Here is a 24,661-nt window from a genome sequence, read left to right on the forward strand (position 1 = left end):
AGTGTTTTCATTAAGGCTATTAGAGCTGGCAGGGGAAGCGAACTCTGGGCCACTCCAGCCATAAGCCTCCAGGTATTTGAGGGCCACAGAGCCTTACAGCAGAGGAAGGGTTAAATTTGTCTCGCACTACAAAGCAGAAAAACCCTACAGGAGATCTGGCAATGAGTTCATCCTCCTCTGATCTATTTTGACATTGCATATGACCTATTATTTTTTTAAAAGATTTTATTTATTTGATAGACAGAGATCACAAGTAGGCAGAGAGGCAGGCAGAGAGGGAGGAAGGGAAGCAAGCTCCCTGCCAAGCAAAGAGCCCGATTCGGGGCTCGATCCCAGGACCCTGGAATCATGACCTGAGCCGAAGGCAGAGGCTTTAACCCACTGAGACACCCAGGTGCCCCTGAACTATTATTTTTATTCCTTCCCAATATCTAATATATAATGTATCACATGGAGAAATGGAAAGCAAGTAGAGATGAGAAGGGTGTTAGACATGGCCCAAGGGTTCATGGCCCTTAAACTAGACCCTTCAACAGCCCTGCTCTTGAAGATACATTAGCTGGGCCTCTATTTTCAGCTAGGGCCTGGATGTGACAGGTGACCCACCTGAGAGTGGAGGGGCCATGGGTGCTGGGTTAGGGTTACTTGACTCTATTCTGTGGAGAACAGAGGATGGGCCGTGTCAAGGTCACACTGTACACATGCTGTTCTAGCTAAGGGCAGAGTGCGGACAGAAGAGGACAAGCCTGGAGGAGGGAGATCGTCAAGAAGCCAATGGAAAAATGTCTGACTTCGACTCAACTGTCTTAAAAGGGCAGGGATCATGCCTGACTTGTCCATCCCCATAGCTCTTGGGCTCAGAACAATCTTTGCCTCCTAGTAGGCCCACAGTAAACATAGGTTCAAGGGTCAGATAACATAGTTTCAGTAATTTTTTTTTCCCCAATGAACACATTGCATTTCAAGCAGAGCCTTGATAGAGGGATCTGAGAGAAGAGGTTGGATTTGAGAAATAAGGGATAAAAGTTGAGAGAGCTTGGTAATTGAAAGAATTAGAGTGTGAAGTCAGAAAGGAGTCTGAGGTATCCCCAGCCTTCTGGCCTGGGGACTGGGGGGCTCTCACTCAGTGAGATGGGGACCAATTGGGGGAGATGATGTTGGCTCAGGATGATGTTGAGATGCCTGTGGACACACAACTGGGGATATCTTAGAAGTGATCCCCTGAGCAGCTGGTCTATCCCCTCAGCATTGGCCCTTTTCATTGCTGTCCCCTCTAGATCAGAAGCCTTCCCTTCCCTTCGTCCAGTTAACTCTTCCTTCCTTTGGACCCAGGACAACCTCACTTTTACAGGGGAGCCTTTTCTGGATCTGGGTTGGCTAGTTGGGTTGGTTGGCATCAGACCCTAAGCACTTTCCTTCCAGCCATTGCTCTCAATTGGCAATGGCCCCCATGATTAGGATTAATAAGTTAATGTCAGCTTCATAAGAGTCAGGACAATGTCTCTTTCTTGTCCCCAGTGAATTCCAACTGATAAGAACCATGCCTGGTATAGAGCAGATGCTCAACAAATGAGTGGAGGATGAATGAATAAATGCTCTTATAAGTGAATGAGTGCACAGATGAATGAGTATCAGGGCTCTATCTCTCAACACCTGGTATGATTCTAGTCACTGTGAGGCAGGTTTCTAGAGGAGAGACATGAGTTCCTGGGTTTGAACTCATGTGTCTGCCATATGGTAGGTTCTTGGTAAATAATTACTGAAGTATTTTTGGCTTTCATTAACATCTTTCTGTCATCAGATAAGAAACACAACATTGGGGTGGTCTTGATTTTCTTGCTTATCAAGATGAAAACAAGGACATCTATCTCAGCTTCTTTTTTAAAAAATGAGAGGGATAACTTGTATCAAAAATATTGAATATAGGCTTATTGTCATCTACCGGGCTAACTATGGAATGAAAGTCCCCAGGACTTTACAGAGGAAAATAAGGAAGAAATGAGCACTGCCTTAAGAGGTCCGGGGTCCTTACACACACACACACACACACACACACATCCTAATCCTCCCTCCCCATTTTTCATCAACTGTCTACACCTGGTCACACTTCTAGAAAAAGACTGGCTTTCATGCTGGGAGAAGTTCACAACTATTTTCGGCTGTGAGTCAAACAGAGAAGTGTCTGAGCTTGTGAATCTGTGTGAGTGTGATCAGCTGCACCACCCGCCGCTCAGCAGACGCTCAGCACATGGCCACTTACTGCCTGTTCTCCCGACCCTGGGATGCCCACCTCTTCGCCCAGGGTTTAGCCCATAACAGGTGTTGTGTGCACATTTGAGCTAAGGATACACAAGAGAAGAAAAGAAGGGAGAGGGGTTGGTGTATGTGCTTGTGTTCTGCTCTCTTTTCAGGCACATCAGTGCCATCAGGCATGGGTTTCGGGAGAGAGGGAAGCCTGTGGAAGCTGTCAGAGTGGGTTCATTGTCTGAAGCAGCCTCACACCTTTTATTTATGATAAACACCATGTGGAGCCCCCAAATGTTGGTTCAGGCGGGCTCTCTGTTGCCTGCTGTGCCAGAATGTTGATCCTGCAGCTGTTGCTAAATTACCAGGGGATCCTGCCCCCCCTCCCCGCCACTTGCCAGACTCTGTTAATGGATGCAAGAATTCAGGGATCTTTCCAGCAAATTGTAAGCCATGCAACGACCACTCTAGGGTTACAGATCTCCCTCTGCAGACCACAGCTCTCTCCTGAGCCACCTCCTGGACATCTCAGCATGTACAAAATGGTCTCTTATTACCCATGAAAAGACTGTTGTGCTTAAATTGGCAAAGGTTAAAGCAAGAGGAGCGCCATCTTGACTCCTGGTGACTGTAATCATGGTATTCCTAATTAAAGGCTGCTGGCAGGAAGGCTTTCCTGGCATCTGAAAACTCCCTCTGGGATGGCTGCCCAAAGGCCAGCAGTCGGTGGCTAGAGCTCTGGGAGGAGAGCTCCCTGGGGGTTCTTGGGAGCCTTGCTCTAAAAGATTCTTTGTAGCTCCTGGTCAGCCTCAGAAAGCTGTCAGGGGAGGCCAAGGGGTTCTCAGCAGCCGTACCCCTTCTGTCCCCTGGAGCCTCCAGAGGGTAAGTTGTGCTCCTTCTTCACCTTCTTCACCTTCTCTCCTGCTCACACTCGCAGGTAGTTCTGGGTGGGCATGACGTCAAGGTGAGGGCTGCAAACACACGTCCCCATGCTCAGAGCTCAGGCTGGGTTTTTGCCCTTGTTTTGGCTATTGGCTGTTTCATGGGCATTGAAGAACTGGCCACACATTCCTATACATGATTTCATTTGCTGTCTGTTTGAAGAGTTTTTTTTTTTTTTTGATACACAAAAGCTTCAGGAGAGTAGTAAAAAGAAGAGATCTGGGAGTCAGAGGGCCAGGGTTGGAGTCCAAGTAGCACTTGGCTTTCTGTGGGGAGGCCACTGAGGATGGAGTCAGCCCCGTCACCCCGACTCTGCTGTCAACAAGGGAGGCACCCACATCTAGACAGGAGGCAGAAGTGAATGGTCCCTCCGCTCTTCTGGCAAAACAACTCCAGCCATAGATCAGGACATCCTCTAGAAATGCAAAAATAAAACAGGAGATTATGTGTGTGTAGTTCCTTCTATCAGGGTCTCAATGGCTGGGTTAAATGAGGTCTTAGGGACAGCTGTTTTTGTTTTTTGTTTTTTTTCTTTAAAGGATTTTATCTATTTATTTGACAGAGAGAGAGAGAGAGTACAAGCAGGCAGAGTAGCAGACAGAGGGAGAGGGAGAAGCAGTCTCCCCCCTGAGCAAGGATCCCAATGCGGGGCTCAATCCCAGGACCCTGGCATCATGGCCCGAGCAGAAAGCAGTCGCTTAACCAACTGAGCCACCCAGGCGCCCCTCAGGGGACAGTTCTGATTGTACTTGCCCAACAATCCCCTGCCTTTTGAACAGCAGGGTGGGAGGTCCACTTTCAAAAGTTCTAGCCCCACCTTGGACATCTCATTAAGTGGTAAGATGTGCAAATGCCTTTAAGTTATATTTACTTGTTTATTTATTTTTACAATTGAGATAATTAAAATATAACATATTATTTTAAGGTGTACAGGGTAATGACTTGAACGCACACACACACACACACACACACACATATATATGCATATATATATATATATGGAGAGAGAGAGAGATGAGCACCACAATCAGTTTAGTTAACATCTATCCCCACCCATAGTTACAAACTTTTTTCCTTGTGATGAGAACTTTTAAGATTTATTCTCTTAGCAATTTTCAAATACACAATACATGTTGTTAACTAGTCACCATGCTGTACATTCCACTCCCAGGACTTACTTATTTTATAACTGGAAGTTCATATCTTTTAATGACCTCCACCCATATTTCATTTATTATATAACTGTATCCTAAGGCTCATGATATATAAGATATCCATATAAAGGGGCCCCTGGGTGGCTCAGTCATTAAGCATCTGCCTTCAGCTCAGGCCATGATCCCAGGGTCCTGGGATCGAGCCCCACATCGGGCTCCCTGTTCTGAGGGGGGGCCTGCTTCTCCCTCTCCCACTCCTCCTGCTTGTGTTCCCTTTCTCACTGTGTCTCTATCAAATAAATAAATAAAATATTTTTTAAAAAGAAAGACATACATATATATGCACACACACATATATATATATATATATATATATTCTATGCATATACATACGATGAGCTTATATTTGGTATATGCATACCACAATACCCTGACATGTATGTATATATCTCTATATATACATATAAGACACATGTATTATATATAAATATGTACATATATACACACATCTATACCTATAGATACACATACACATGACATATACCTAATACACACTCATATACGCATACACATGTGTATACACACACGTATACGCATGCATATGTATACACACAAACACGCACACACACATACATGCGTACACACACCTGTGCGCACACGTAGACATACACGTGCATGTGCACAGGATGTGACAGGCGTCACAGGTGTATTTCAGGTGCTCTGAGAGGTCGGCCGGGCTCCCGGGGTCCCTCGCTGTCCTTTAGACCATTCCCTGGTGGAGCCCTGAGGCTGACGTCCCTACCACAACTGGCTTCTCAGCTCCGGCTCAGCCCCCGTCATCAGCCCCTGTCAGCCCCCTGCTCACCTGCTGCTGCTCAGCTCGGGGCCACAGGCATTGGCGGAAGAACGGTGTGTGCCCATCTCAGTCCTCCTGACTCCAGAGACCCCACGCGGCGCGGCGAGGGTGCTGAGATTAGCAGGCAGCTCTTCCTTTTCTCCCAGGCATGACGGGCTCAGAGTAAGGCCAGGTGAGGCTGCCATCTCTTCCCACCCCTGAGTCCCATGTGTCCAGGACCTTCTGAAACCCCTCCCTGCAATACACCTCGGCCTCCTGCTGTGTCATCCACCCTTCCCTCCAAACCCACCCAACGTCGTAGGTGTCCGCACAGGCCTATGGATGTTTCCATCCTAACTTAACCTCTGCTACTGGTTCTCTCCCGGGGGCTTCTCGGAGGTTTCCGTGGTGCCTGGCAATCCCACCTAGCGGTGATATGGGAACGCTGGAGACCAGACTGCGAGGTACCAGGCACAGCGTGACCATACGATGACTGAAAGGTGGCAGTGTTGTCCCCGTGATATAGCTGAAGGAACAGAAGTACCTTGCACCACCCAGCTGAATAAGCAGGACCCTGGGACTCAACCCGGAGCTTGCCTGTCTAACTCAGAAGCCCATGGTCTTGTCTCTGCACAGCCTCCTGGCATAGGGGCAGAGCTGGGAGGCTCCTTCTGGGCTCCTTTGGCTCCAGGCCAGTGTCCCTTGTGGAATGCTGGTCCTCTCTGGGCTCAAACCCAAAGCTCACAAGCTCAAAGCTTGCAGGACCCAGGGAGCTGATGGTATTGGCGGCCAGAGAGACCCTAAAAGTGGGATGAGCACTGAGACACCCCCTCAGGGACACGAGGAGCCCTGACTGGCTAGAAAGCACACACCCCACCAAAAACTAGGGCAGCTGTTCCTCAGCCCTGTCCCGTAGGCTGCTGGGAGTGAAGGTCCAGAGTTGCTAGATCTCCTGGTGCCTTAAGGGAAATGATGCATTCGGGATTTTAAGTAAAATTTCCCAAGGGTCATCAGCTACTTCAAGTAACATGTACATGTACATGCATATCATACCGGCCAGAAAACAAACAAACAAACAAACAAAAAAAACAACCCACATATGTTCGTGGAGTCTTGCGGCAAGCCACCGTTCTGCCTACTCTATAAGCCATTTTATAATTTAATGAAGGCATTTTGGGTAAATTACTTTTCCTTTGCAGATGAAGCTAAGAAACCAACCTCAGCTACCCTAGACCTCTTATGACTAGCTTCCAATCAGGTAGTGGCAGGCAAAAACTGCCAGCCTTGTTCCTGGGAAGGACTGGGGTGGGGAGCGGCCGTGGCTGAGCCGATGGTTTGCTCTACCAGCCTCTAAGGCCACAGCTGTGGGATCCAGTGCAAAATGGAAAAATGGGGTCGCTTCTCAAAAATATTTAAGAATTTCACTACCGCAAGAGCAGAGCATTAAACCCAGCCCGGCTCTGCTGAGGGCTGGGCCCAATGTGGCTGTGCGGGTCACATACTCACGCCGCCCACCCCGGCCATCAGCATTTAATTAGTGAGCACTTGTCAAGTACCAACAGCCAGCGGGGCCGAATTTTTAGGAAATCTTTAGAGTGAATTAGAGATTGCTCCCATTTAACAGGTGAGGAAAAAGAGGCACAGACAGGTTAAGTCCCTTGCTCAGGATCGCACAGCTGGAGAGTGACAGAACCGGATGTGACCCAGGGAGTCTGGTCCTGGAGCCTCACCTGCCATTATCCTCATCGTTGTCCTCTTCTGAACTGGAACAGGGAGCTGGGTCTGGCTGGGAGGGCGTGCCCAGAGATACCCTGGTCCAGGCACAGAGGCCGGAACCTGTACTCTTACGCCCCCACCAGTCAGACCTGGGCACAGGGGTCAGGACGGGTCCTACCAGACAGGCTGCGGGAGGTCCGGAGCCCGGAGGGTTGAAATGAGGACACTCCGGCTGTTCATCTGACCGGAGGCCTCTGCAGGACTGAGAGCTCTGAGCTTTATTCTTTGATCCAAACTGTGGGTCAGAGCCGAGCAACTCTGAGGCAATTACTCACCTTACAGCTTGGGGCTGACTCAGCACTCCAGGAGCCCTTGCTGAGAGCAAATGCTCCCCTCCCACTGGCATCCAGTTTCCAGGGAATGGGGGGGGTGCCCTAGGACGGAGGAGGCAGCGGCAAACTCTCCCGGGGGAGACCAGACCTGGGTTTGCCTCTGCTCCAGGAAGATGCTTTCCTCTGGCGGCTTCTCCTCCTGGCGTGAAGTAGTGAGCAGAGTCTGCAGTGGTCTCACCTTTTGTCCAAATAATCTCATGGATTTCAGACTTAAGAGAAAGGACGATGCATCCATAATAATCGTGAAAATGTTAAAAGAAAAACAAAAACAAAAGAATATATCTTGATTTTGATGATTTTCCTAGAGTAATGATTTCATTTCTTGTGCAGGAAATAAAAACAGTGATGCATGGGGTTAGGTTGATGACAATCATAATAATAGGGAGCACAGGGGCACCTGGGTGGCTCAGTGGGTTAAAGCCTCTGCCTTCGGCTCAGGTCATGATCTCAGGGTCCTCGGATCGAACCCTGCATTGGGCTCTCTGCTCTGCAGAGAACCTGCTTTTTCCTCTCTCTCTGCCTGCCTCTCTGCCTACTTGTGATCTCTGTCTGTCAAATAAATAAATAAAATCCTTAAAAAAAAATAGGGAGCATACATTGAGCCCTGACGATGTCCCAGACAACGTGCTAAGTACCCCACTCAAATTATCTCATGCACGCATACCTACTTGACACGGGTGTGATGCTGGTGTCTGAGCCACTTACAGTCTTTCTTCAAGTCACACTAAATTACAGCGCAGACAATTTGCATGCACTTAGTCTCCTTAATTGAACGTTTATGGTTGGATAATATAACCAAGGTGTGAATGAGCGATAATTCATCCAGCTCCTGCGCTCAGGTTGGATCTGGCCCGTTCCAAGGGGAATCAAGTGGAAGGGAAGGTCGGAAAATGAGGCAGGCCTGGCTTGCTGATCAGGGGCAGATCAACTTCCATTCCTAATGCACCCCTGCCCCTCCCTCCATCCCCCAAGTCCTAACACATGATCCTCTCAGTCCTTCTTTTTTCCTTAAATTCTGTGTGCTTGTCAGGGCCTTTGGCTGACCACTTTTTCTTCCCTTTGCAGGGGTAATACCCAAGCATACTTTAGACTGTCTGCTTGGACAGCCATGGACCTCAGGTCTTCATTCTGGGCAGCTTTCTTTTCGTGGTGTCTGTCAAAGAGACAGCTGGGCATTCCTTTGGGTTATTTGTCAACGCTTCTCATGCATTAGATTCCTTATACCCCTATGACAGAGACCACTTCTAGCTTATTTATTATTGTTTATTATTGCATCCTTATCACCTAACACATGGTATTGATTCAACTGATGCCTATTGAAAGAATGAATAAGTAGAAAGGTGTGTTCAGGCAGCAGGTGGAGGTGGGTGATCTGAGCCGGGCCCTGTCCACTTCTCGGGGAAAGAGCTAAGGTGTGGTGGCATCAGCTGGAATGAGAGGTGCAGAGATCAGCTCATCTGATACTTAATTGCAGACAGCTGATAGCATCTTGGAATCTGATCTTTCGGGACTGTGGGGTTTGTCCTTGTATGGCCTGGATTTGAAGCTGGAAGAGGATGGAAGCTGAACGTGGGCGTTACGCCACCCTGGCTGCTTGCAAGCAGGCGACAGGTGCTATGGTAATACTCCCACCCCCCACCCTCCACCCCTGACCCCGAGTTCTCTACTGACCAAAGCAGAATCACTGTGCCCTCAAGGTCCATGTCAGCAACTGGCAAATGCTCTCCATGAAGGAAATATTGTGGTCGTTGTGGCCCATCTGGTCTCTGTTGAAATTACTCACCTTTGCCATCATAACACAAAAGCAGCCATGAACAATGCAGGAATGAAAGAACAAGACTGTGTTCCAATAAAACTTTATTTATGGGCACTGAAATTTGAATTCCATTTCATGAGCCACAAAATAGTTTCTCCTTTTGATTTTTATCCCCAGCTGTATTAAATTGTGAAAACCACTCTCAGCTGGTGGACACTACAAAAACAGGTGTCTTGTTGGATTTGGCTAACAGGCTGGTTACTACCCTCCAGTCTATACTTTTGTTGCAAATCCCAGGGTGTCTTCTCTGCCAACTTGCAGAATGATTACTGGATTCAAGCCCTCACTCTGTCCTTCACTCCCAGCGTGAGGCAGGGAGCACTGCTCCATCGCTCAGGACACAGGTTCCATCAACCAGTGGGTGATGATGATGTCAGGAGTCAGGTTGGGGGTCTCTGCCAGGCCCTCTCTGGGCAGTGAGGGGTAAATAGGGGGGCTCCATTCAGCAATGAGGAAGACTCTGAGTGGGACCAACACCGTATGGAGCTACCAATAGCTGGAGAAGCCAATACCGGATCCCTAGGCTGTGGGTGGGGTCTGACCGACCGACTTCCCATTCACCTGGAAGTCTCATATTCATCCTTAAAACTGGATCTCAGCCACCTACGCTTTCATTTTTCCAACCAGCAAAACTATGCAAGATTATGGGGAATCCATCTTTACTTTTGCACACTTTGTTTTCATGAAATAGGATTTGCATCCATCGAGGCTATGGAGATAAGACGTGGGGTGGGGTAAGGGATGTGGGTTAGTGTTACATCACATACTGTATGGGCGAGAAGCACAGAGCACAGCTGGTTTTAAAAACCTAACCAACCTGTTTTGTCTCTTACAACCTTGTTCTCATCAATGACCCCAGTACGTACACAACCAGGAAATGTGGGTTTACACTGGACTCCGTTGTCTCCCTCCTACACCTTTAACCACACAGATCCCTGCATTTGGCTCAGGACCACAGAACCTCATTTACTCCTCCTGCTTAGCATTCTTCCCTCCTTCACTTAGGCCACATTTGACCCCCTAAAATCATGTCCTTAAACTCATCTAGATCATCATCATCTAGATATTCCTTAGTTTTGAAGTTATGGTTTATTTCCCATAAAAAATATCTGATTGTAACACTCACTTGGCAGAAACTCCTTAATGGCTTTGGATGATGAAAAAAGTGCTGGAGATCGATGGAGGGATGATTGCACAACAGTGGGGATAGGCTTAATATCGTCACACTGGGCACTTAAAGTCGGTTAAAATGGTAGGTCTTTCTGTTATGTATATTTCACTACAATACAAAGTTCTTTAATGGATCCCAATGATCGCAGAATGCCCTTGTAAGGTTTAGAGGGACGTCAGAGAAACTCACATCCTGTGTGACATAGATTTTATTCCATTCCGTACTCTTCCATCTTAACCCTCACTAACTTGCAGATCCCACTCACCCTTTCCTGTCTCTGTCTCACCTGCCTGATGCATATCTTGTTCTTCCCTCTTTCCTGCTTCCTGAGCAAATTCAACCTTTAAGATCAGGTCAGCAAGATCCTCTGTCAGCCTTCCATCAACTTTTTCCCATTGACTTCATTTCTCTTATGCAGGTAGAACTAAATGATTCATTGTTTGATGATAACATTAAATACTAGATCAGAGGGGAAAGGGACTAGTCATAAGCTGGACGTTAGATAAAAAGAACCATGTGATACAAGCAGCTGTGTGGCTGCCTCTTGGCCAGTAAGTGACATCATGACTTTGCATTCTTCGGATGATGTTCCCCAGACTCCTCTCCACCCCTTTACCCTTCATATTTGAGCCTTACTGGAAATTTTGCAATTACCATCCTGTTTTTTTTTAAGAGTTTTACCATGTTCTCTTGTTTCCCCAAATAATATTCTATTATTTAGCTGTACCTGGTTTTGAACTTTATATAAATGGAATCATATTTCATATTTCCCATGAGTTGCTTTATTCCCCTCGAAACAACTCTCATGAGATGCATGCACTTTTTTTTTTAAAGAAGATTTTATTTTTTTGAGAGAGAAAAAGAGAGTGAGAGGGATCACAGAGGGAGAGGGAAAAGCAGACTCCCCACTGAGCAGGGAGCCCGACACCCGGCTCGATCCCAGGCTCCTGAGATCATGACCTGAGCCGAAGGCAGATGCTTAACCAATTAAGTCACCCAAGCACCCCCAAGACATATATTCACTATTTTGCACTTTTCTGTAATTCCTTCATTTTTACAGCTGTATACGCTCCCCATTGGAGGAAGAGAGCACACTTGAAAAAAACCCATTTCTGCCAGTAATTGACATTTCGGTCACTTCCAAGATCTTCTATTAAGATTTGTGCTAATGTGGCCAACTCTCTACAGGTGTCTTGAGACAACTGCAAGATTCTCCAGATCTGCCCAGAAGTGCATTGCTGGGGTAGACACACACACTATCTGCAACTCTATCTGTGATGCCAGATCGCGATCGGCGGTGATTTTCCCAAATTCCGCTGAGTGGCTCCCAGTGCCAAGTTGCCCAACACTTTGTGCCTGAGACCAAGACCTTCGGAAGTTGAACACCTCATTAAACACGGCTCACAAAAGGCCAAGTGGTTTGGCCCTTCCCATGTATACAAATGAAAGAGTCACACCCTTGCAGGAAGTTAGTGCTTTTCTCTGCCTGGGAAATCCTAAGAGAAAACAGCCATTTAAACAATTTAAAGATAAGTGTGTGTGGAGGTGGGGTAGGATTTACTGACAGATTTTTTTTTTTTTAAGATTATTATTTATTTATTTTTCAGGGAGAGAGAGAGAGAGAGAGATCACAAGTAGGCAGAGAGACAGGCAGAGGCAGAAGCAGAAGCAGGTTCCCCCCGAGCAAGGAGCCAGATATGGGACTCGATCCCAGGATGCTGGGATCATTACCTGAGCTGAAGGCAGCCGCTTAACCAACTGAGCCACCCAGGCATCCCTACTGACGGATTTTTAAATTTGCTCATAGAAGACTTTGACACACAGACTTAACCCTTGGAAAACAAGGGGTCTTCTGTTATATGGCATCATGAACAAAAATCACACCTCCGGCTTCACTCCCTGAGCTTGCAGATCCCTGCTTGTGTCGTAGTAGATGGGCACCTGACCTCTCGAGTAGAGAGAGTCCTCATTGGCAATGGGAAAAGAAATAAACAGGCTCGGGCGCCTGGGTGGCTCAGTGGGTTAAGCCGCTGCCTTCGGCTCAGGTCATGATCTCAGGGTCCTGGGATCGAGTCCCGCATCGGGCTCTCTGCTCAGCAGGGAGCCTGCTTCCTCCTCTCTCTCTCTGCCTGCCTCTCTGCCTACTTGTGATCTCTCTCTGTCAAATAAATAAATAAAATCTTTAAAAAAAAAAAAGAAAGAAAGAAAGAAAGAAACAGGCTCACCATCGCGGGGGGGGGCATGTCGTGGGAATGGGATGACATTTTGGGGAGCTCTTTGTAGCCAGTAGCATGTCCTAGAAATTCTAGTTCGCTTATGCATTCACTCAACAAAAACAGGAGAGACAGTGAGGGCTGTAGGTCAGCAGGAGGGCAGTGAGACCTTTACAGGAGACCTGACCACCCTTCACAGCACCCCCACCTCAGACAGTCCCTCATACTATGCAGGTCACTTCTTCACAGAAGCTTGGAGGCATCTCCTCAGGGCTCCAATGGCTTCTCTTCCTGGGAAAACTTACAGGAGGAAACTGGTGTGATAGGCGCCAGCCCCCAGCCCTGCAGCTGGCGTCAGGATGGAAACGACAGTCATCATCCCCCTCGTCCCAGCTCCTTCTAGATTCCCTTCACCCTGAGCCAACCCCTCAGCCTCAGTGGCTTACCTGCTGCAGCGACTAGAACTTCATCTCTGCAGGGGCTCGAGCTGGAGTCACCATGCTCTGCTCACATCGAGGCTGCCGCCCTCTTATGTACAGTACAAATAAGAAATGGTGTATCAGGAACCAAGGACCCAAATAGATCAAGCATATGTCCCATGACCTGTTGTGTAGCAGCAACACAACACCGCCACCTTGATCAGTCTGTAATCCGGGCCAGCATGGTCCCCGCTCTCCTTGCTTTGCTCATCCTTGGCATGGAGAACCGCAGTTTGCAATTCATCCGTCTGTTTGTGGAGGATTGCTTGGGTGCTGAGGCCACCATGTCCTGAGTGCTGCCTCCTGCCAGGAAGAGCCTGAACCTAATGGCTGATCCCTGGCAAGGTGCAAAGACTCAGTCCCTGTACTGCATCTCAGGACAGCTCTGCAGGCCCACCTCAGCTTCTGAGCTCTCTGTGGGGCTGGCTGAGCCTTTGTTCAGGACACAGTTACAGCCCAGCTGCTCCCTGGGCCCAATCCTGCTTCCTTACCCCCTTCTTCCATAGATGAACCTTGGCTCTCATATCCAAGAAGGGTCAGTGGTAAGAATACATTCATGGAAAAATTCACCACGTATTTGTTCATTCATTTATTCATCTGCTCATTTACCGTGCAGTTACTTACTAAGCTCCACCTGTATGTCAGGCTCTACATTACATGCTGGAGGACTTAAACAGTATGATGTGGCCTCCTGAAGGAGATTGATGTGCAGAGGTGTTAAGTTGTGAAAGGAAAAAGCGCTCCAAAATCATGCATAGAAACTGTAAAAAAATTAAATAAAAATTAAAAAAAAAAAAAGAAAGAAAGAAACTGTAAGAGCCTAGGGAGGGAAGTGATCACTTGCCTGGACAAGGCTCTTCATAGGTGGGGCATTATCAGTGGGGCATGTGAGATGAGTAGGAGTTCACCAGAAGAACAAGGCTCTTAGCTCAGGCTTCGCCCTCTCTGAACAGGCTGAGGAAGTGCAAGATACGATCCAAGCAAGACAAGCGGCCTGGAGAGGCGCACTATCTTTCTTTGGCACGATTTCCCCCTAATGCTTCTCAGACTGTGGTTCTGGGGATGCTGGTAAAGGGAAAACAAAGCCTCTCAGGGGGTCTAGGAGGATCTTGTCTGGAAAGTTGGCGTGGGGATGACAGATAAGAGAGAATGCGCTCAGGCGAAAAGCTGCCTAAAGAGTCATTATGGGCTTTTAAGTAAATTCTCAATTATAATTACTCTAATGGCTTTAATAAGTCTGCAATTTGGAACTATGATGTTCTAATGTGTCAGCTGTCGTATGTCTCAGCGAAAAGCTCTTTTTCCCTTTGAAAGCCAATATTAAGAGGGCACATGCCACGGTGAATCCTGCCAATTTCTCACTCAACAGAGGTTGGGACCTCTTATACCACATTGAAACCCAACTAGGTGCAGCCCGCAGCCCACCCTTCTCAGAGCTGTCTCCCCCAGGGTCTGCACCTCTGGGTCTTCAGCAACAACATCAGAGATATGCCGGTGGGGATGGTTATGGGGTTAGACGCGGATATAAAGCCCGCTCTGCATCATGGTAGCTAGGCAACCGGAGGTGAGCCGGTTCCCCAGGTCTCCGTCTTCTCACTTGTGAAATGGCGTGACAGCCAAGCCAGCCTCACAGTGCTAAGACAAACAATCCCATACAGTAGAAGTCCCTATTTGTCCTTTTAGGGTTTTTTTGTTTTTGTTTTTTGTTTTTCCCATTAGAGTCCAACTCCGCTTTTGCAGATGAGAAAAAAGGGATCAATCACTTCTACAGCATCACTTTGCTAGGAAAGGGCTAACACCGTGAAATGGGGTCGAAGGCCAGTCGAGAGAGTTCTTTTTTTTTTTTAATTAAAATGTTTTTATTTATTTTTATTTTTTTATTACAGCTATCAATTAATTTATTTTCAGAAAAACAGTATTCATTATTTTTTCACCACACCCAGTGCTCCATGCAATCCGTGCCCTCTATAATACCCACCACCTGGTACCCCAACCTTCCACCCCCACCACTTCAAACCCCTCAGATTGTTTTTCGGAGAGAGTTCTTTTTGAAGTCAGAAAACGGCTCTGCCTTCTGTCACTTGTGGTACCCATGAGCGAGGTACACTCTAGCCCCAGGGCTCTGTCACCTGCTTCCCCCAACTTCCCTTCCCTGGCAGCTCTTTCTCCAGATCCTTCAGGACAAACATTGTCTATTTATTTAAGACTCTGCTCCAAAGGTGACTTTATCAGGGAGGATTCCCTGAGGAAACAAGAAGATCCTCCAAAGAGCCCCCATCACTGTCTATCCCCCATACCCGGAGGTGCTAGCCTTCATCCTGCCCTTTGCCATCTGACATAATGACTTGTTTGTTGGTTTATTGTCTGTCTCCACCCATTAGAATGCTAACTTTCTGGGAATGGAGGTATCAGTTTTACTCACTGCTGTGCATCTGGGTCCCAGAATAGCCCCCCAGAACAGACGGGCTACGTAATACCTATTTACTGTGCAGAGATTGAGTGAGCACGTCAATTTCTCCAAGCTTCTGACTCTTCCTGGGAATGGAAGCACCTCCCCCCAAGGGTGATGCAGGAATAGTTTATATGAAATGTCCGGCGTGAGCCATGGCACGACATGCAGGAGAGTGTCAGTTAATGGCTCTGATTATGATAATCGGACCCAGCCAGCAGCCCCTGTGGCTGGGGCAGGCCTCCATGTCTGACCCTGCTTCTAAAAGCCAGTGTTTCCCAGATCTGGCTGCACATCAGGGTCACCTGAGGAGCTTTGGGAAAACACAGCTGTCCTGGCCTGCTGCGGTCATCCTGACCCGTGCCTGCTAATGGGGTCAGAAATCTGCCTATTTTAAATACTGGAGTGTCCCTGACGTTTCCCATTCAGACAGGAGGCAGCTCTGGAGAGAGATGTCCTGATGTGGATGTCTCCTGAGAAGTCATTTTCATTATGATGAGGAATAAACCCTTCCTAAGCCAGGTAAGGGCTATCTATGAAAAGCGTGTTTATAAGTGAGGAAAAGGGAGTGAAGGGCTATGCAGCAGGGAGAACTTGCTGGAAGGGAGACGGCCACGTGATCAGACTGAGAGCCCACTCCAGTCCCCCTCAAAGCCCGGCTGGATACACTTCTGCAGGCCAAGCAACCGGACCTGATGCGATCACTCCGCTTCTTTCCATCTCAATGGCGTTAGGCAGCAGGTAGGCAGTGAATGCTTGAAGGCTGTTTGCATTTCTGAGTGTTTAATCTTTTAATTATGACTCTTGGAGTTTTTACAGCGTAAAGCTAATAAGCAAACACATGGCCTCTTTCTTGACCTTCATTTCCCGCACAGAGTGTTTACACAACTGTGAATCCCCACGGTGCAAAACACTGGGGCCAAGAGGTAAACCCACTGGGTAAACAAACTGAAATCACTCCGTGTTTACAATAAAATAAGTGTATACAAAAGTAACTGGGTGATATTTTCTTAGTAATTATCTAGATGCGTTGCTGTCTAATACTGTCACCGTTAGTCACATGTGACTATTTAAATTTAATTAAAATCGAATTAAAAAGTTCCGTTCCTCCATGGTCCTCACCCCATTTCAAGTACTCAGTAGCCACATGGGTCTGGGGCTCTGCTGTCGGATGGCAGGGGCAGGGGCTACTCCCATCACCGCACAGTGAGCGCTGATGTACATTTCCAGCAGAGGACAGCTGGGGCGGAGGAATCTGCAACAGGTGCTTTGAGCCCAACGAGTGGTAAAACCCAAGAAAGGGCAAAACCAAACCAAACCAAAACAAGAACAAGAACAAAACAACCCCCACCCCCCGAAAAAAGAAACTAAAAAATGTGTGTCATTGAAAAACTTGAGTCTCAGAGTGAGTCTCTCTAGGGCCTTTATCATCTTGGATATTTAAGAAGAGGTTGACAGTTACTGATAGGAGAACATGGTCAGTCCCTTGAGCAGATCATAAAAGAAAATATGACTTTGGACAGGCGGTTGGTAAGTTTTCTCCCAAAGAGTGGCTTTGCCTGTCCAGGGCATAGAAACGTGGGACCCCAAATTTCTGCCACCTCCCTTGAGACCATGGCTGTACCGTTCACAGCCCTTGGAGAGTTCCAGTAGGATGGGAAGCCTCCAATATTGGGTTAGCGTCTACATTGTTCTTCAAAGGAAAGAAAATCCTATTGAATTTGAGAATTCTGATCACCCGAACCCACGCTTTCTCTCTATCCGAACCCGCCCCCGCAGGAAAGACCAGCTGGCGTGGGACAAAGGGAACGGTGCCCATCACACTGAAGCCTCAGGATCTGGCTGCGTGGAACTGGTTCCGGGGTGTCATCTCCCAGAGCTACAGTTTGCTCGTAGGGGTGCAGGGGTGCTCATGGGTCTGTCGGATGGAGCGGGTTCAAGAGGGAAATGCGACAGTGCACGCAAAGCGCTGAATTCAGCCCCCACCTCTTGGTGCACACATAATCAGTGGTTTATTGTCATGTGTGCACCTGGGTTTGTAGGTCAGGCTGCTGTCCTAGCGCCAAGGCTCCACGCTGGCTCTCGTTAACTGGTGGCTTCCCTAAATCCATCTACATTATTTATTTATTTATTTTTTAATGTTGATTTCCTCATTAAACTGTGAATGGAGCTCCCTCTGTGCAAGTCCCTTAGGAGAAGCAAATGACGTGAAGAATGTCAAGGAGCTGCGAGGGGCTGGACACACGGGAAGAGCTCCCAGAGAGCTGTTGCTTCTTTTCCTCTAAGAAGCATCACTGGCGCACAATACATGTTTGGTCCCCCACCTGGGGGACTGGGCTGGACCACGGTTGACAGGTGAATTTGCTTCTACCGTGAGCCGTGTTTTGTCTAAGCACCCTTCTACCCTCTGGAGTTTGTAGGCAGAGAGGCTGTTCTCTCTCAGAGCATCCCTGCGGGCTCAGAATACCTGGGAACTGAGGGCAGGTCAGCCGGTAAGAAGAGAAAACCTCAGCTGAGCTTGTTGCTTGATCTTCGACTTCTTACCCTGACGGCACGTGGCTCAGCATGCGGCTGGGTCCCTGCAGGAGCGGAACTTGTCTGCAGGGTGGGCGAGGCATGGAGAGCGACCAAGAGAATGCAGAAGCGCCAGCTCGAGCAGCAGGTGATGGAGCTCTGGCCTGTTCCGACTTTCACCCCCAAAGTGCCAACCCCGCACGTTTGCCCGGACCTTTCATTTCCCAAGGGATTTCACTACACCCCGGGGCAGCAGACAGACAAGGGGGTTTCTAACTCCACTGCAGAGATGGAAGCTGACCCTCAGAAAGGAGGTTGTCTTTCCAGAAAGGCATGGAACCGCTGAGAACCCAGCAGGCAATGAGGCTACCCAGACTAGGAATAGCAAAAAGCCTACCTCTCCTCAACCAGATGGAAAATGGGCAGAGGTGGTGCTACTCCACACAGAAGACAGATCTGATAGGGGCTGTGTCATCGGGTGAGGGGACAACAGGGTGAGGAGCCCTGAAAATGCCCACAGGGGAGACAAGCCTGCTGCTGAAGTCTCGGCAGCAACGGGAAGTTTCAAGAAATACCCACTCCTCCCTTTCTGCTGCCCACCAGCCTTCTGCCAGTGTTTCCCAGAGGCCGCTGGTGTGGGAGGCCTGGAAAGGCAGTCGGCTGCATACAGAGTGGACGGAAGGGTCTGGAGGGAAGGGACAGGCCCATGGCCAGCCTAGAAAGCTCAGCCATCCTGGCTTCTTGGAGTGACTCTGGTCAGCCTCTCTCAGGGCCTAATTGGTTCCCTTCAAGGTTCAAGTTCCCTAGCCAGCACTGTGAGGACCCCAGCTTGAAATTGTGACTTCCTACTTTGCTGGCTGAGGGACCTTGGCCTTCTAGTGTGACCTCAGTTGTCATCTGTGTAAGGCGAGTGACTATACGCACCTCATAGAGTTGTTGGGAAGATGAAACATGCACAGGCACACACACACACACACACACACACACCCCTGACAATCTGATACTCAAAATCACTTACTCCTGGCACAGCAGTGGCTTCTGTGGGCTTGCCAGAACCCAGTCAACCCATGGCAGGTCAGTGCGAGCTTCCCCACCTCATCAGATTAGGCTGTTCTAATGTAAAAGGCACCCAGACTGATCAGCATGACCTGCGAAGAAGGAATTCAGACCTTCCAATCTGTGCACACCCAACACAGAGGTGGAGGGGAACAGGTTCTTGGGGACGGAAAATACTGTGCTCCTTTGGTGGATAAAGCACAGATATACATGTGGACTAGAGAAGGATGAAGTCTGTCTTTGGCATTAACATCTCACGGTGAGGAGGTGGGGGTTGGGGGAGTAGATCTAAAATGTTCCCTAGATGGACAATAAATGATGGTGTCTTGGGTCCCTCTGGAATTGCTAAAGAATGCGGGGGGAAGGGGCCTCAACCCCTGACTTGAGAGTAGCGGAGGGTACAGCAGACTTGGCATGGGCTTTCACATTAGATCCAAGCAATGTAAAGTCCCCACTTCATGATTTCCAGGGCACACAGCTTTGGGAGTTGGGGTCATCATGTCTTCTCCAAGAAACATGGGAGTTCAGGAAGATAAAACCTACCAGGCACCATGACAGGTCCGTTTCTGCCGCCCCACATCTGAGGCTCGGACTAACAAGATTTTGCTCAAAGCCAAATCTTGGAACCTTTTTCTCATTCCTGAGTTCCACTTCACGGCCCTCTCCCATCTCCTGCCCCTGGACTCCCCTCGCCCATCGAGTGCCTGACGTCTTTTCCCCGGATCTGTTCTTCTTCTCATGAATAAGGCTCACGTGGCCTCAGCCAACCTTGGCCAGTGCTGGGCCTGGCTTGCCTGCTCCTGGTGCCTTTTGAGGACAAATCAGACTTTCAGTCCCTGAGTCCCCTTTACTCACCCTCAGCTGTAATGCCACAGCCATCAACAATGATCTCTGTGCCTCAGCGCCCATCGACAACTACCCGGTACAGTCTCTGCTGTGGTGGTTCCAAACAAGGCCCCTTTTCTCCCGCGCAGCCTCACTGCTTGATGTTTGTGCTCAGGTGTGTTTAGGCCCGATCTGGCCTAACTCTGCATTCTCTCGTTCTCTGCTTTGCAGCTAACCTTCCAGCACAATCACGAATGGCAAGGAGCAGGTGAGCTCCTGTCACTCACTGCAAACACTCAGGAGAAGTCTCCTTCACAGATGCCTGCCTCCGCTTAGTCCTAGCTCCCCTGCGGCTTCACCCACAGAAACTCCTCCAAATCTCTTTGGATCTGGTGTTTGCAAACATTTATTAATTGCCTATTGTATTAGTTTCCTGGGTCCGCCCTAATAAAATACCACAAAATGAATAGCCTGAAATATGAATAGCAGCAGAAATATGTTCTCACAGTTCTGGAGGCTAGAAGTCCAACGACAAGGTGTGGCAGAGCCAGGCTCCCTCTGAAGACCCTGGATGAAGATTCTTCCTTCCTATCTGTTAGCTTCTAGTGGTTATTGGTAAGCCCAGTTTGGTAAGCACAGTTTTTGATCTGCTCAGGCCTCATGTCAATATATACCTCCTTCTTCACGTGGCTGTCACCCTTGTGGGTTCCTCTGTCTCTTCACAAGGCCTATGTCCAAATGCCCCTCATTTTATTTTTTTTTATTTGAATTCAATTGACCAACATACAGTACATCATTAGTTTCAGATGTAGAGGTCAGTGATTCAGCAGTTGTGTTTAACACCTGTGGTCATCACATCATGTGCCCGCCTTAATGTCCATCACCCAGTTACCCCATCCTTCCAACTGCCTCCCTTCCAACAGGCCTCAGTTTGTTTCCTAGAGTTAAGAGTCTCTCATGGTTTTTCTCTTTCTCTGATTACTTCCCTTTCACTTTTCCCTCCTTTCTCCTACTGTTCTCTGCCCTGTTTCTTATATTCTACATATGAGTGAAACCATATGATAATTGTTTTTCTCTGTCTAACTGTCTAACTTATTTTGCTTAGCCTAAATACCATCCAGTTCCATCCATGTTGATGTAAATGGTAGGTCTTCATCCTTTCTGATGGCTGAGTAATATCCCGTTGTATATATGGACCACATCTTCTTTATCCATTCATCTGTTGAAGGACATCTTGAATCCTTCCATAGTTCGGCTCTTATGGAAATTGTTACTATAAACATTGGGGTGCACGTGTTTCTTTGGATCATTACATTTGTATCATTGGGGTAAATACCCAGTAGTATAATTGCTGGGTCGTAGGGTAGCTCTATTTTTAACTTCTTGAGGAACTTCCATTCTGTTTTCCAAGAGAAAGAATAGCAAATAAAGCCTAACCCAAGCAGGAGAAGTTAAATAATAAAGATTAGAGCAGAAATCAATGAAACAGAAACCAAAAGAACAGTAGAACAGACCAACGAAACTATAAGCTGGTTCTTTGAAATAATTAATAAGATCAATAAACCCCTAGCCAGACTTTTCAAAAAGAAAAGAGAAAGGACCCAAACTAATAAAATATCAAATGAAAGAAGGGATATTATGACAAACACCAAGGACATTCAAACAATTTTAAGAACATATTATGAGCAACTACATGCCAACAAATTAGGCGATCTGGAAGAAATGGATGCATTCCTAGAAACTTATAAACTACCAAAACTGAAACAGGAAAACATAGAAAACCTGAACAGACCCATAACCACTAAGGAAATTAAAGCAGTGATCAAAAATCTCCCAACAAACAAGGGTCCAGGGCCGGATGGCTTCTCAGGGCAACTCTACCAAACATTTAAAGAACGAATACCTATTCTTCTGAAGCCATTACCAAAAAAATAGAACTGGAAGGAAAACTCCAAAACATGTTCCATGAGGTCAGCATGACCTTGATCCCAAAACCAAATACCCCTCATTTTAGAAGAGCTTAAGTCATTAGATTGAGACCCACCTGAATCCACTACGACCTCGTTTAAGTTTGATGATATCTACTATGATCCTACTTCCAAATAGGGCCCATTCCATTGCACAAGGGGAGGAGTTAGGATATTAAGATATCTTTATTAGAACACAATTCAACCCACAACATCTAGTATTTGTCAAGTCTTGTGTTAGGCACATGCATGGGCTTGATGAGTCTATGCCTTTAAGGTACATTCAAGCCATGAGGTTCTTCAAACCCATTTTTTTTTTTTCTGTCCGCTTAGAATCCCCAGGCTCAGCTGCCTGTATCCAGGGCTTTCTTTTTCCTCTAGAGCTAAATTTCCCAAGAGTCTTTTTATTTTATATTTTTTTGAATTACTGCAATATCTGCGTCTAATCCCTAGGAAATAGGAAGTTTCGTGCAGTGTGGTATCTGTGCAAACATCTGCTGGGGCGAGGCCAAGCTGCTGGCTCTGGGTTTAATAAGTAGAACATAGGAAAAGAATGAATTAAAGGGAAGAAGAATAATCAGGGGTCTCAGGTTCTTTTAGGAAAAAAAAAAAAAAGAATTTCAATTATTTTCTTGGGAATCCTTACTTCCAACTCAACAACTCTACTCAGTTTTCCCTCCAGAAAGTGACAGAGTCAACAGGTGCCCTGAGAAGCAAGCTCCAGTAAGGGTTGGCCAACTCTTTCTGGAAAGGGCTTTGTGGGCCATCAGGTCTCTGTCACAACCACAATGACACAACTCAGACATTGTGGTGGGAAAGCAGCCGCAAACTGTATATAGAGGCAGGACATGGCTATGCTCCAATGAAAGTTTATTTATGAAAACAGGTGATAGGCTGGATTTGAGGACCGGAAAGTGTCCTGAGTGGAGCCAAGAACAGGTGGCTTGGACTATGTCTGAGCAGCTGGCCGCAGCTGGTACATATCCCTCCATGGGAGTCTCCGCTTCTCCAAATGCCCGTTCTGCACATTCTGGAAGAAGGTCCTCTTTCATACTGACCCCGGCTCTGTCTCCCACTTCTCCCTGCCCTCCTTACTGGTCCTGGGCCATAGAGCACAACACCAACTTCCTCACACCTGGGAACACTTTGAATACTTTTTCCTCATGAGTTTTCTCTCCTCCAAGCGAAATGCTCTTAAGTTCTTAGGATTATTCCTTGGCCAGCATGGTTTTAGCTTGTTTCCTTTTTCAGGTCACCCTTCGCTTTGTGGGTTATTGGCAGAGGCTGTAATTGAGCTCCTACCTCGCAGACTCACCTGCAGGGCCAGGTGACCGGCTTCTGGGAGACATAGATAGGCTCCTCACCAGGGGACAGGATAGTGATGCTGCTCGGGGGAGGCTTTCTGCCCCCGTGGAAATGGAAGCTATTTGCCACAAGTGTATCTGACATTCTGGTGGCCGTGGGTAAACAACAGCATTTCATCCTGGGACACCAGCAGGAATGGTCAGGGTACATGGGAAGGAATGGAGCTTCTGGAGCCTGCTTGACCTCTGACGTGGCACAGAGAGCAGGGGCAGGTAGAAATGGTCTTCATGGTCATGACACAGACCCAGAGGATTTAAAATCCGGCAAGCGAGAGATCCCTGGTGAGTCTACCTGCGTGTGCCCATTAGGGCATGTTTGTAAAGTTTTATCATGCAAGAATCCAGCAAAGTCCAGAACAGAAAATCAGGGCATCAGGGACCCTATCAGCAAAGGAGACAGTGCCCTGGCTGTCCTTCCTTCCAAGGAATAGAACAAAATCTCAACCTTGCCCTTCTCCTTGGGAAGTCTTAAGCTCTCTTGTGTCTCCTCAACTATGATAATTCTGATCTTACTGAATTCTGTTTGCTAAGTGTACTTGATTAGAAGGGTCTAGAAGGGCCCAGGCTCAGTTGGGGTTGGAGAAGAACTTGGGTATCTCTCTCCGTGTCTCTGTTTTTCTGGGTCTCTGCCTCTCTCTCTCTCTCTCTTGTCCTATCCCCCCTTTCCCACAGATATGACAGATTTGAAACCATTTGTTATATTAAAAAAAAAAAAAAAAACTCCTCACTTCTCTTTCCCCCTCTGTTAAAACCACCTGTCTGGATTCTGCAGGAAGCATGGGGACTGAATTCTGTTTCGCATCATTTTAACAGCTGATGCCTTGTGATACTAATAGTCTCAGAATAGGGCTAGATCTGGCTGATACACACTGTCCTATTTCTCCAAGAGAAATAACCACCCCCCAACTTTGTCCCACCCACCACTGAAGGAAAGAAAGCACTCACCACCCCAAGGTTAAGTCTAGTAAACGTCAAAGTCCATTCGCCTGGTGCTCCAAATTCAGGTTTATCTTCCTCTTGGTCCCTCTCTTGGTGGATGAAGTCAAGGAAAGGATTCTAATTTCATGTATTTCTTTGGTCATTTAAAAATATGAGTTGAGGGCTCCTGGGTGGCTCAGTGGGTTAAGCCGCTGCCTTCGGCTCAGGTCATGATCTCAGAGTCCTGGGATCGTGTCCCGCATCGGGCTCTCTGCTCAGCAGGGAGCCTGCTTCCTCCTCTCTCTCTGCCTGCCTCTCTGCCTACTTGTAATCACTCTCTGTCAAATAAATAAATAAAATCTTAAAAAAAAATGTGAGTTGAGAATCTACTATGTGCAACTCCCTATGCTAGGTACTAGAGAGAAGAATATGAAAATATGAGCTTTGGCTTATACAATGTTATGGTTGAATTTGGGTGATAGATGCGTAAACAGAAATTGTAATATGACAAGGTACTAATTAAGGTGTTTGTGATATCAGGACCATAGGAGAAAAAGCCCTTATCATTGTCAGTGATAGAGAATTGGGCATGCAAAGCCCCACAAA

Source organism: Mustela putorius, unplaced genomic scaffold (assembly GCF_011764305.1).
Source record: "Mustela putorius furo isolate JIRA1106 unplaced genomic scaffold, ASM1176430v1.1 tig00000228_pilon_pilon_pilon, whole genome shotgun sequence".
NCBI classification, from domain to species: domain Eukaryota; kingdom Metazoa; phylum Chordata; class Mammalia; order Carnivora; family Mustelidae; genus Mustela; species Mustela putorius.